At 41.6% G+C, this 13214-nt stretch overlaps 2 protein-coding genes across 4 annotated transcripts in view; both read left to right on the top strand.

Moving 5' to 3' along the window:
- LOC135698974 (uncharacterized) overlaps positions 1 to 13214 on the top strand; it is a 330343-nt gene that overhangs the window by 84669 nt on the left and 232460 nt on the right. The gene's annotated exons all lie outside the window — the stretch shown is intronic.
- Positions 1 to 13214, top strand: part of GluClalpha (glycine receptor alpha 1) — a 313027-nt gene that overhangs the window by 108510 nt on the left and 191303 nt on the right. The window lies entirely within an intron of this gene.

Here is a 13214-nt window from a genome sequence, read left to right as displayed (position 1 = left end):
GAAGGCCCCAACTACGCGGTTGTGATTTTTGGTGTTGTACGGAATACTTTTTCCTTCACTTCTGGGCTTCCGATCGGTGGTCAACCGTTCCTCGAACCGCTTAGTCACTCGCGACACCGTGGAATTCGCGATTCCCAACGTTTTAGCGATGGAACGATGCGAGAGATCCTTGTTCTCGTGATGAATGCGCAAGATTTTATCACGCACGAGCTGTTCTTTCGACTCCATTTCCGCGTGTTTTGATCACAGGACTTTAAAACTTGCAGGATGTAAATAATGCACTATGAACTAAATCCACCCAAATTTTCATTAAATTCTACCCAACGGTTAAAAAGTTAGAGCAATTTCATAGTGTGGCAATTTCATCGTGGACACCCTTTAGTTCATGCTGATGGTTAATATTGACGTATGAACTACGTCTTTGAGGAATAAACTGAGGTGCAAATCGAAAAAAATAGTGTGACGAAATAGTGTCAGGTTTTGAACGCTTATAACTTGACCAATTATGGATAGATTTCGAATCTTATTACACACCACTTGATTAAAATTTGATGTAAGATTCTTTTGGTGTAAATATTATAGTTGTTTATCAATAGTAAACTATTAAAAAATGATCAAACATTTTTACCATAATCAACCATTCAGTGCTCGCTTGCTCTCGCACTTGCTATGACTATCAGACAGATAGCCGATAGTGAGGTTATAAAAGAGCGCACCTGTAATTTTTTTGTGTTAGTAGAGTAGGATGAATTATTTTCGGAGTAAACAACAATAAGGTAAAAACTTACTTAAAATTAATTAATGTGTCGAATTTTTTGACAATACCTATTAGATGGAACAGGTGGACAAAACCTATTACATGCAGTTTAAAAATGTCATATGATGTCAGATACACTGCAATGTATTATAAACTGAAATATTATATGAAATGCATTTTAACTTCCGATTGATTTTTTTTATTGTTTTCCATCGATCTTGTTTTCCGTACTGAGTACCAATGCTACCGACACCAGGAAGACAGCTCCTACACCTGGACCCTACTTATCAACCTGTTAACTCATGGACCGGGAACCAACGGCTTTACTTCCCTTCCGCTTACCACTACACCACTGGCGTCGCTAACGATAAGTTTTAATTATTATTCAGTTACAAAACGTTTAGTGTCCATGTTTGGAACCTTATCTCAAATGGGGTAAACGCTTTACTCATTTCATTTATACAGCCTCAAGCTGTATTAAAACGTAATAGGATATGAGGAAACCTTTACTCAACCTCTATACAAGCAAATCTGGCAAACAAAGCCAGCTAAATATGGTTGTTGAGACAGTTGGGACAAGCTCTTATTGCGTATCCATTAACGCTTCTATACAGCTGTTATCCTGCTGTTTAATTGTAGGCCAACTTGAAAAGCGCTTATTCAACCTTTTTTTTTTTTTTTCAACAGCTTTCTCTTGAAGCCGGGTTGAATACCGTTTGCGATTTTTTTTATGGAGGAATTTATCGAGCTTATTTTGCTATCAATCAAATTAATCGAAATTAGTTTCAAGTCATCACCAAATTATTTACCCTGCACCGGAACCTGGAATAGAAACTCGAGACGACCGCATTGGCAAACCTTGACACTACCAACTGTACTACGCCAACACTTTGAACTGATGTAAACAAATCAACATACCCTTCTACAAAAAAAAATCGCTGAGTAGATGCTTTATAATAGTGCACATGAATCACTTTTCTCGACTAGTTACTTCAGCTTTGTAAAGGAGCAGAGTAAAAGCTGTAAAACTGCACACGTCTAAAAATAAACCTAGTTGACTGTGAAAATGCTTCCAAAGTAGCTCTAACACAGTTTCTTAGCTTAGTACAGGATATTTAGTTGTTGAAAAAGCACTTTTGATGTTTATGTTATTCAGCAAGAGTGGTTGGTTGTGTAGAAGCCATCAAATGAGTAATATATTCACATTATTAGCTTTGTTTTGTAGTAGCAAGTTTAAAGTTGATTAGTATGTGTATAAAAGAAACATTAGCGTTTTTTGGCTGTTGTTATTCAGTACGACTGACAGATTGAATAATGGTTCTAAAAAAGTTGAGTAAACGCTCTCCAAAACTACTTTGCTAGCTTCTGCTTGTAGCTTTATCTGCAGCTTCTTTTCAGCTACTTTACAGCACAACGCTGGAAAAGTTGGTTTATAAAGCTGAAAATGTTAGTTGGGTAGTGCCACCTAATTTCAAATATTTTTAAAATGAATGGAAACATTGTTGATTTGGGTCAACGGCGCCGGTGGTGTAGTGGTAAGCGTGATTACCTCTCACCCCAGCAGGCCTGGGTTCAATCCCAGTCGGCGCCGCCGGGATGTTCTGAGGTATAACATCTCTGATCACGCCTTCCTTCGGATGGGAAGTAAAGCCGTTGGTCCCCGGTTCATGAGTTGATGGGTCGATAGGTAGGGTCCAGGTGTGGCACGTCGGTAGCATTGGTGCTCAGCACGGAAAACAAGATCAACGGAAAAAACAACCCAAAGGAAAAAAAAAATGTTGATTTGGGAATGAAGTTATGTGTTACTAATCTAGTGAATATTATTGAATGGAGCAACAACAATAATTGTGTAGTCCTACGTCAATAATGCGGTTTTGCGCTGCACACAAACCCTATCTTTTTTAATGACTTCTATTATGCCAATAACATAATATGGTACACATCTCTTAAAATTAGCAGCATCATAATATAGTAATGTGATATTCTAGAGAAAGACGTGTGTTCAGTAGGAAGTCTGGTTTAATACTACATAAAGTTTTCAGTTGTTGATAACGGGTAAAGAAACTTCTTAACATCAGAAATCAACTGCTCCTTCGATCCAACTCTGCACCCTCTCTCAGTTGATGGTCTCCAATCCTATCTTCGTTCTCAAAAGTGTTAAAGCCGGGGCTGGAAGTGACTTTGTAAGAATGTCCGCTTCTTGCTTCTGGGTTGGTACATATACAAGTTTTACCTTTCCGTCTGCAACCGCTTCTCGAATAAAATGAAACTTGACATCTATATGCTTGACACGTTTCGTCTCCTCCTTCTCTGCCATAGCTATAGCGCCTTGATTGTCCTCGTAGATTGGTACAGGATACAAGTTTGATTCACACAAATCGGATAGCAGTCCAGTAAGCCGAATCGTTTCGCTAACAGATGAGCTCAATGCGATGTACTCAGCTTTTGTGGATGGCATTGCTACCGTGCGCTGCTTCTTGGACGACCACACTACAGTACATCCAAATACCTTAATCAGGAATCCAGAAACACATTTACGATCCTCCTCGTCGCTTGCATAGTCAGCATCAACAAACACAGCGACTGGTCGTTCATGCGGGTTCCTCTTAAAGATCAGCCTTAGGTCTTTTGTCGCTTGAAGATAACGCAGTACTCGTTTGGCATGCTTCCAGTGTAACCCTCCCTGGAGCATCTAGGAATCTTGCCAGATAGCCCACAACGTAGCACAGGTCTGGTTTTGAGCCAGCATCAGGAACATAAGACTGTCAACCAGTTCTCGATACGGATAGTTGCATCCTTCAGTGGTCTTTCGAAGCTGCAACTTAGTTTTAGCGGAAGTTTTTCTGGAACACGCATGTACACTTTTTTTCTGGAGAACGCCGTTTAGGAACGCCATTGTTACGTCCATTTGATGGATCTTCAGGTTTCGGTTCGCCAGAATCGTCCGTATAGTTGAAAGCTTTGCCACTGGAGCAAACGTCTCTTCATAGTCCACGTGCTTCCGCTGCATGTACCCTTTGGCAACCAGGCGGGCCTTGTAGCGCACAGGATTCCCGTCAGCATCGGTCTTCAACGTGAATACCCATTTACTCGGCACAGGTTTCACTGCATCAGGGCACCTCACCATCGTCCAGGTTTGGTTTTTTTTTCAAAGACCTTAGCTCGTCAGGTATTGCTTGCCTCCATTCCGTCTCGTGCGGATGACCGTCAACCTCATCGTAACATGTCGGAACATGTTGGGATTCATCAGCAGCAGAAAGGGCTCTATAGGGGGGGGGCAATAAAATCAGCTAACCAACCTGGGGTCCTGCGCTCCCGACCACTAGACCTCGGAACACACTCCTCACAGTTGTTCCCATTCTTCGAGTGTGGTGGGAGCGCCGATGCGCCTTCTTCATTAGTGTTGTCAGCAACTTCGTCAACATCTTCAAACTCATCTTCGGACAGCTCTTGATGGTCTTCTTCAAATTCATTCGTTGGCTGCACGTCATCTGTATTGATCTCTTCAACGGCTGGAATAGCTTCAGGAATCACCATCTTCGAAGCTACTTCTTCCTCTGGTGTCTTGAACGGAAAACTTGTCTCGTCGAATTTCACATCTCGTGCCACGAACATTTTCCACGTTTTTGGATTCCACAGACGATAACCGGTTGGTGCGTAGCCCAGCATCACACTGCGCAAACCGGTTGGGTCCAACTTGCTCCTCTTTTGTTTCAGAACCCATGCAAATGACTGGCATCCGAACACTCTCAGTTTCCCAACATCTGGTTTCTCACCGTGCCAACATTCAACCGGGGTACAGTATTGTTTCAACGCTTCAGTTGGACTTCGGTATGTTGTGTACACTGCATTCAATACTGCTTCGCCCCACATATATTTCGGTGCTCCGGATTCAGCTAGCATAGTCCTCATTTTTTCCACAATGGTCCGGTTGAACCTCTCTGCTACTCCGTTATGCTGTGGTGTATAACCAACGGTTGATTCAACTTGAATTCCTTGTTTCATATAGTACGCAAGCTGATCATTCGAAAAGTATTCTCTTCCCAGGTCACACCTCAAGTTTGCAATCTTGTTCCCGAACTTTGCCGTTGCCATGGCCTCGTAAACTTTGAAGAAATCAAACACTTGGTCCTTCCGTTTCATCATATATAAATATAAATATAAACAGCAAAATGAGTATAGTCATTGATAAACGACACGAAGTACTTATACCCATCTACTGTTTTTGGTGTTATCTGGCCGCAAACATCCGTATGAACACGCTCCAATGGTCTTGTCTTGTTGTGCTCGGTCGACTCTTGTTGAATGGCAACCGGGTCATCTTGCTCTCTGCACAGGACTCGCAAATTCCACCTTCATTTTTAATTTCCCCGATTCCATCTACCATTTCGCTCTGCTTCAGGCGTCGTACATTCTTGAAGCTCAAGTGACCAAACCGTTTGTGCCATAGACGAGTGCACGGGTGAACTTTTGTTCATCTACTGGAAAAAAATTGACACATCAGCGGGGCCCTGTTTACTAAAAATGAACACATGAATAATGCTCACGTAACATTTGAAAAGGGTCTATCAACTATTGTAAATAATTTGCTAGGTCATTTTCACGAGAACCGAAGTACGCCCAGGCAAACCAAGAGCACTATCGGGAAGAGAGAGAATTTCCTCTGCTCGATGGTGTTGTTAGTTTGCGTGAGCGTACTCGGTTCGCGCGAAAAAGGGTTAACAAGTGTTGTGTACGTAAGTTGATAGACCCGTTTTAAATGTTACGTGAGTATTATTCATGTGTTCATTTTTAGTAAACAGGGCCCCGCTGTTGTGTCACTTTTTGTAAAGTGAGTGAACTCAAATCCATCCGTGCACTCGTCTATAGTTGCAACTCATCACCATCACCTTTCGCAAGGATGGCCGAATCTGATGTATAACGCTGCATCGTCAGGTAGAATAGATTCCCGCGTAGTTCCGCCACAGCTATTGTTTCACCGTTTTTGGACAGCACTGCTCGATCCGGCTGGAATTCCACTTGGACTCCTGCTTTCAGCAACCGCGACAATGACAGCAAATTGAACTTGAGGTTCTTCACAAATAAGACGTTTCCCAAGGACAATGTCAGACTGTGAACGTCTTCGCTTTCACCGTGCCTTCTTTAGTAGCAATAAGTTTCTCTCCTTGCTTGGCACTTTCAGCGGTCTGTCGAACTCCTTGAACTCGTGAAAATACCGCTTATCATTGGCCATGTGACGACTTGCTCCCGAGTGCAATATCCGTTCAATGTCCAATTTCGACTTATAGATCGCTTCCTGGGAAATCATCAACGCCACTTCTCTGTCTACGGGAACAGTTGCTACTTGAGCTTGATCATACCGCTTTTTGAACTTTGGACATGCAACCTTCTTGTGCCCTTGTTCACCACACACAAAGCATTTTCCTTGAAACTTCAACTACATTTTCCTTCAACTTCAACTGATCATCTCCCAGGTTCTCCATAGCCGTGGTGATAACATCGTACGTCGATGGCAGAGAAGTGAACAGTTGACTTACGGCATCTAGCTCTGTGACAGTAGCACCAGCTCCCTTCAACTGGCGGACTAACTCGTCAAATTTTCGGAAGTGGTCCTTTAACGGTGTTCCTTCTTCCATCTTCAGCGTTGCTAAGGACCTCCGAATGTAGGTTTGCGCTGCAAAACCCTTATTCGCGAACGTGCTTGCCAGGGAGTTCCATATTTCCTTCGCAGTGTTCTTGTCACGCACGTACTCCAGATGAGAACCCGCGATGTACGCAACTAGGAGAGCCTTTGCCTTTTAGTCCTTTTCTTGAAAAGCTTTCCTCTGCGCTTCGTCAGCTGGTACATCCTTCGTGATCATTTCCTTCACGCCGTGAGCCGACAACTGCGTTTCGACCCGGAATTTCCACACGTCGTATCCTTCATTAGCAAACTGGACTATTCCTACTTTCGCCGCGCTTGACATCTTCACTCACGTCTTCTCCGTAATTCCGTAACGAACTTCTGGATTCTTCAAATTAATTAGCTTCAACTTCAGAGGCCGGACGTAACTGGGCCCATAACCTCTAAAGAAAGACGTGTGTTCAGTAGGAAGTCTGGTTTAATACTACATCACGGCATACATAACAAGGCAGGCTACTACCGACAGTAAACATCTGGTTCGGATGTAAACAAATGACGTCATTGCTATCTTTCAACAGCGCGAACCGTAGCAACGCGAATTGTGTAGTGCGACACGGTGTACACTATAGATTTTATGCCATGCAGTGCGAGTTTAATTTGTTGAAAATGGTGAAGTGTGCTGTAATTAACTGCAGTAATTACGAAGGGAATAAACTGTGTTCGATACAATTAAAGTATTTTTGGTTTCCGCGTGAGGAAAGTTTGAAAGTTTTGTGGTTGGAAGCCTGCGGTAGAAATTTAAATACGCAACAACATTTGAAAATCTGCTCGGAACATTTCTCCGAGCAAGATTACAGGCTGAAAGATATTTTGTTGAATACGGAGTGGTCGAAACGAAGGCTGAAACCAGGAGCGGTTCCTAGCCTGAAATTGCCAGCGCAGGATGAAGGTGTTGCTTCTTCAACATTGCCAGAGAATTCCGGAAGAAGGTTAAATTCAACTGTTTTCAAAAATATATTTACTTCAATAATATCTTCATAGCAGATCCACTTTGAGCCAAGAAACTTCAGAGGAATACACGAGTACGGCAGGAGAGTATTCTTCTCATAGTACCACGGCGTTGATTCGGAAAGATGTTGGTGTTCAATCATCGTGCCCGGTTTTTTCTCATGACGTTGGCGTTCAATATGTTAACTGTACCAGAAATACGGCTGTTCAAACGGGGTAAGCAGTTAATCGAAAGTTCAAAAAAAAAAAAAGGGAATGTAATATGATACATTACTTTTAGGAAAAAACTGGAAAGTTCATTGCGCAGAGAGAATTTGGAATTGAAGAAGAAGCTCAATGGAGAGAAGCGAAAGAATAAAACATACGCCTCCCTGCTGCAGAAGTCGAAAGCATTGAATTGCAATGTTTCGAAGATATTTTCAAAGGGACAGCTGCGAAAATTGCGGGATCCTAATCAGCGAAGAATTCAGTGGACACCTGATGATATTTCTCGTGCGATATCATTACATGCTGCTGGTGCAAAAGCATACCGATTGCTTTTGTCGCGAGGTTATCCTCTACCTGCAGTTTCGACTCTCAAGAAATGGGCAGGGAAGTTAAAGCTTACGCCAGGTGTTTTGAAACCAGTACTGAACCTTTTGGAAAACAGCGAATATTGCGAAAAAGAACGTGTTTGCGTTTTGTCTTTCGACGAAATGAAAGTCAAATCAGTTTATGAGTACCACCGGAGTTGCGATAAAGTTTTGAAGCCATCGAAGTACGTCCAAGTGGGAATGATCCGGGGAGTGTACAAAAATTGGAAGCAAGTCATCTACTACAATTTTGATACTGCAATGAATGCAACTATAATAACGGATATAATCAAAACGCTCAAAAACATTAAATTTCATGTTGTTGCTGTTGTTTGTGACATGGGACCGACCAACATGGGTCTTTGGCGAGAGCTTGGCATCAGTTGCGACAAGCCCTTTTTTACCGTAGACGACCTGAAGGTTTTCACTTTTGCAGACCCTCCACATCTCATGAAACTCATTCGTAATCATTTTCTCGATACTGGTTACGTGTTGGACAAAGGAGAAAAGAAACACTGGATCACCTCCAAACCAGTTGTGGATTTGTTGAACATTCAGCCAAATGAACTGAAGATATGTCATAAAATCACGTTAACCCATCTGGATGTCAAAGATGCTGCCCGTCAAAAAGTAAAATACGCGGTACAGCTACTATCACACTCCGTCTCACAGGGAATCAGGAGAGCTGTGAGTTTAGGCATGATAACATCTCAAGATGCTTTGATTACCAGCGATTTCATAAAAATAATGAATGATTGGTTTGATTTGTTCAATGCATCATCGGCAACGAGGGGTTTGAGAGAAAGGCTTAAAGCATTCGACCACACAAACCATGTTCATCAAACAATCATAAGCGATTCCAATGAACTGATTTCGAATCTACGAGTACCAAATAAGCGTGCTCTCCTACCATGCCAGAAAGGTATTCTCGTGAATAACGCAGCGCTGGTCGGTTTGTCAGAATGGCTCCGAAACACTTACGGTAATCCGTACATCTTAACAAGACGATTGCAACAAGATGACCTCGAGCGTTTCTTTGGAACCATACGCTCCAAAGGAGGATTACATGACCACCCAACTGCCTTGGAATTCACTTACAGGTTGAGAAACAGCATTCTAGGTAAAATTCCTTTATAGTTTTCGTAGTGATACATTATCTCACATAAAATATCACTCTTAGTAAGTCCTTAGTAAGACTGTTAAGATAGGTGTACACAATTAACTGTTAAAAAATCTAACAAATCTTAATTTTCATTAGGTCGATCCGATGCGACTCAACAAGTCAACAGCAGTAACGTAGAGGAATCTAATGAAGAGTACGATGAACAGCAGTTTACTGGTTGCATGCTGCGAAACATTGCTCGTGATGAAGTAAATGAGACTGGAGGCGAAGGATCGTTGGACTGCGACGACCAACTCAATGCTGACTTGGAACAGGAAGATGCATTAAACTACTCAGAGTTTGAAGAGGACGCGCTTGAATATATTGCGGGATATATCATCAAAAAGCTTAAACTTAAGATTTCCCCACCGGACGAATCCGTTTTTACTTGGGTGGATCAAGTTTCCGAAGGTGGCTTGACAAAACCGGATCGTGCTTTTGCTATCAAGATAATGGCATTGAATAACGTATTTAAACGAGTTCATGGCGAAACATTTGATGAAGAGAAAAAAACCATTGAAACGTGTATGAACACATCTAAGGATGTAGATTTAGCAGAAAATGCTAAAAGACTGTTTTTCCGAACACGCTTGTATATCCGTATCAGATATCTAAACCGTAACATTGCAAACGCTTCGAAAGCAAAGAAAAGGAAAATGAAGAAGATCGTTGCGTAGACTACTCTTTTTTCCACTGTTTTTTTTTTTCTGAAATATACCTTCTGTTTGTACTTTATTCGTTTATTTTTAAAAGAGCTTTAATGTGATCTTACATTGAATTTCACTTTATATCACTGCGGGATTTCTGTCCTTAGGACAATTTCTAATGCGTTCACTCATCCGCTTGTCTTATGATCTTATTTTCAAATTCTGATGTGATTTGATGTGCCGCATGATGGGTTTCAGTTAAAGTCAGATTACGTTCACCCCCCCGAGTGGGATGTGTCCGAATGTGGCCGGTGTGGTCCTGGACACTCAATAAGGTCACCAATGACCTTACCTGTGAATTCTGATGTGATTTGAGGTGTCGCACGATGAGTGTTAAATCAAGTCATATTCTGGCCACTTCCCCGAAGGTACCCGAAACATGACCAGGTGTGGCCAATGTGGTCCTGGAAACTAAATGACGCTGCCAATGACTTTGTTTTTGAATTCTCATGTGATATGATGTGTCACATGATAGGTTTTAATTCGAGTCATATTCTGGGCACTTCCCCGGTGGATCTCGGATTATCTCCGGGTATAGCCACTTCCCTGGTGGAATCCGGGGTATGTCTGGGTTTGGCCAATGAATTTGAATGACTTTCATCAGATCAAATCAAATATTAAAGCCAGAGAAGGCATCCTCGTGTTGCTCTCTAGAAAGAAAATCGTTAGCTCAGAATGCTTCTCGTTTTAATTTCTAACATCACGCATCATAAACACCAGCCGTACAGTATTTTAACTAAATGAAGAAAACACAAGCCACTATATTATCCACAATAAAAGCAATAAAATAAAGCAAATTGCATTGAAAACACTAACTTCGCTCATAGACTGCTTTCTCTCGCGCTTGTTTACGAGATGGATAGCAATGACGTCATCGCGCAAATGTCATTTTCCGGAATATCTCACCTCCTATAGTGTACACCGTGTACTACATAAAGTTTTCAGTTGTTGATAACGGGTAAAAAAGTTCTTTACAACAGAAATCAACTGCTCCTTCGATCTAACTCTTCAGATATTTATCTGTCAAGCTGTGTGGTTAACTACAAAAATTACATTTTTAACGAAAGAGATGATTAAAATTTGAAATTAAAGAAGATTTTAAATTAGCTGTCCAGTAAAAAAAAAAACTTCCCCTCTAATATTTAAACATGAAAATATTCATCAAAGCACGTACAATTTGATCACGTCTTTAGTTTAAAAAACTGGTTGCCCCAATTTGCAAATTATCCACCAGAATATCGTATGTTTTGAACACATATAGACTGTTCCAGAAAGTATAAGCACACTTTCAAAATAACAAAAAAGTCATGTTTTTTTAAGTTTGAATAATTTTATTTGGCAAATCATTTTGTATTTATATTTCAAATGATATTTTACTTTCGTTTAATCAACATACTTAATCATAGCCAAGACTCCTAACTTTTCCTCGAACATGACCCATTAGCTTCTGCACAGTGGTACTTCTCACCATTTTGACCACTTTTGGCCAATCTTTTTTAAATTTTTGGATGTCGTCCGCTGGTTTTATTAATTTTCAAAGATTTGCTTTGGTTAAAGGCCAAAAAGTCTCGATTCCCACGGACTAGATGTTCTACCACACTCGCATATTGCCTGCCAAACCATAACCTTCTTACCGAATTTTTCGGTATAAATTGCCTTCTCCGTTTCGGGGATGTCCTTGCCTTCGCTTACAGTATAGAATTGTGGTCCGGGAAGCGTTTTGTAATCTAGTTTCACGTACGTTTCGTCGTCCATTATTCTACACCCAGAATTTCGACACAATAACGAATCGTAGAGTTTGCGGGCCCGTGGTTTCACGGACGCGGCCTGTTTTGGGTTCCTTTTAGGTTTTTTTTTTGCTTCCGGTATGTTTTTAGCCCAAGTCTTTCTTTGGCACGCATGACGTTACTCGACGAGGTCCCTAGTTTTTTCGCAACATCCCGAACGGAAGTCGCTGGTTTTCGTTTTGTAGGCATCCCTGATCTTTTTATCGATATCCGGACTTACATGACCGGATTTCCGGCCACTCTTCGGCGCATCTTCAAATGTACACTGTTCTTTATATTTTTCAATCGCAGTTCGTACCACTCCGACGCTTACACCCTCTTCCTTGGCCATTTTTTTCAAGGAGAGTCCGCTCACAGTGCAACATTTGTGCACGATACTTTTTCGTTGTTCCGAAGTAAGACCACGCATTTTGACAGGAAACACAAAACTGAGCACTTTTTTGATGTTATGTTATTCAGAAATGAGCAAACAAAAGGACGCAGCCAAAACATGTTGGAATATTTGATTATATTCAAATTGACCGTTAAAATAAGGTGTGCTTATACTTTCTGGAACAGTCTATAAACGCTCTTAACATTATTATTATTATTATTATTATTATTTAATTTTATTCATCGGACTATTGTCTACATGAAACAACCTTAAAGCTAAAACAATTCAAGTGTTTCTAATCCGTGCCAAAAAGCGAGATGAAGATTCCCCAAATTCGAATAATTCTTCGACAGCCGTAAACGTACGCATCATAGTTGTTAGTGGTTCGTTGTAACCGAACGCCGTTCGATGGTACCGCGGTTGGAGAAGGGTACCACTTCGTAATGTTCTCGGTGGTACTCGGATATCCAACAGCGAGAGAAGCCTCGAGCAGTCGACCTCACCATTCAATAGCTTGGCAACAAAAACTGCTTGCTGATTTTTCCAGTCGGCATTCCAGAGTATCCAAACTCAGCAGATTGCAGCGATCAGAATACGGCGGGAGATTTTGCGGATCACGCCATGGTAGATTACGTAATGCTATCCTGATAAACTTGCGCTGAACAATTTCGATCCTCAAGCTCCAAGTCAACTGATGAGGAAACCAGACCAAGGAGGCATTTTCCAGGATTGGTCGCACAAGTGAGCAATAGAGAGCTTTCAGGCAGTGTGGGTCAATGAAGTCCTTCGATATTTTCGACACAAAACCTAGCTGGCGATTCGCCTTTGTGATCAGAGCAGAGCGGTGGAGGTTGAACGTCAACTTATGGTCCAGTAGAACACCAAGATCGCTGAACTGGTCGGTTCTTTGAAGAACCACACCGTTGATGGCATAGTCAAAAACAATCGGCTGCCTGATGCGGTAATACGACATTACCATACATTTAGGAATGCTGAGGGTAAGCTTATTCCGACGACACCAATCAACGAACAGATCCAATACCGATTGAAGACGAATGCAATCCTCAGCAGTCCGCACCACGAAGTACAGCTTTAGGTCATCGGCATATGCAAGCTTACAGCCATCTCCAAGTAGAAGAAGTGCGTCGTGTTGCATTTGTGAGGTAGCGTGTTGAAGTATTCTAGAAAGTTGCTTGTTTTGGTAAATGAAAAAGACTCTTTCTAA

Source organism: Ochlerotatus camptorhynchus, unplaced genomic scaffold (assembly GCF_037179485.1).
Source record: "Ochlerotatus camptorhynchus isolate MF236.1 unplaced genomic scaffold, CSIRO-AGI_Acam_v1.1 ptg000099l, whole genome shotgun sequence".
Taxonomy (NCBI): domain Eukaryota; kingdom Metazoa; phylum Arthropoda; class Insecta; order Diptera; family Culicidae; genus Ochlerotatus; species Ochlerotatus camptorhynchus.
Note: the sequence above shows the minus strand (reverse complement) of the source record. Positions and strands in the feature narration are given on the sequence as shown.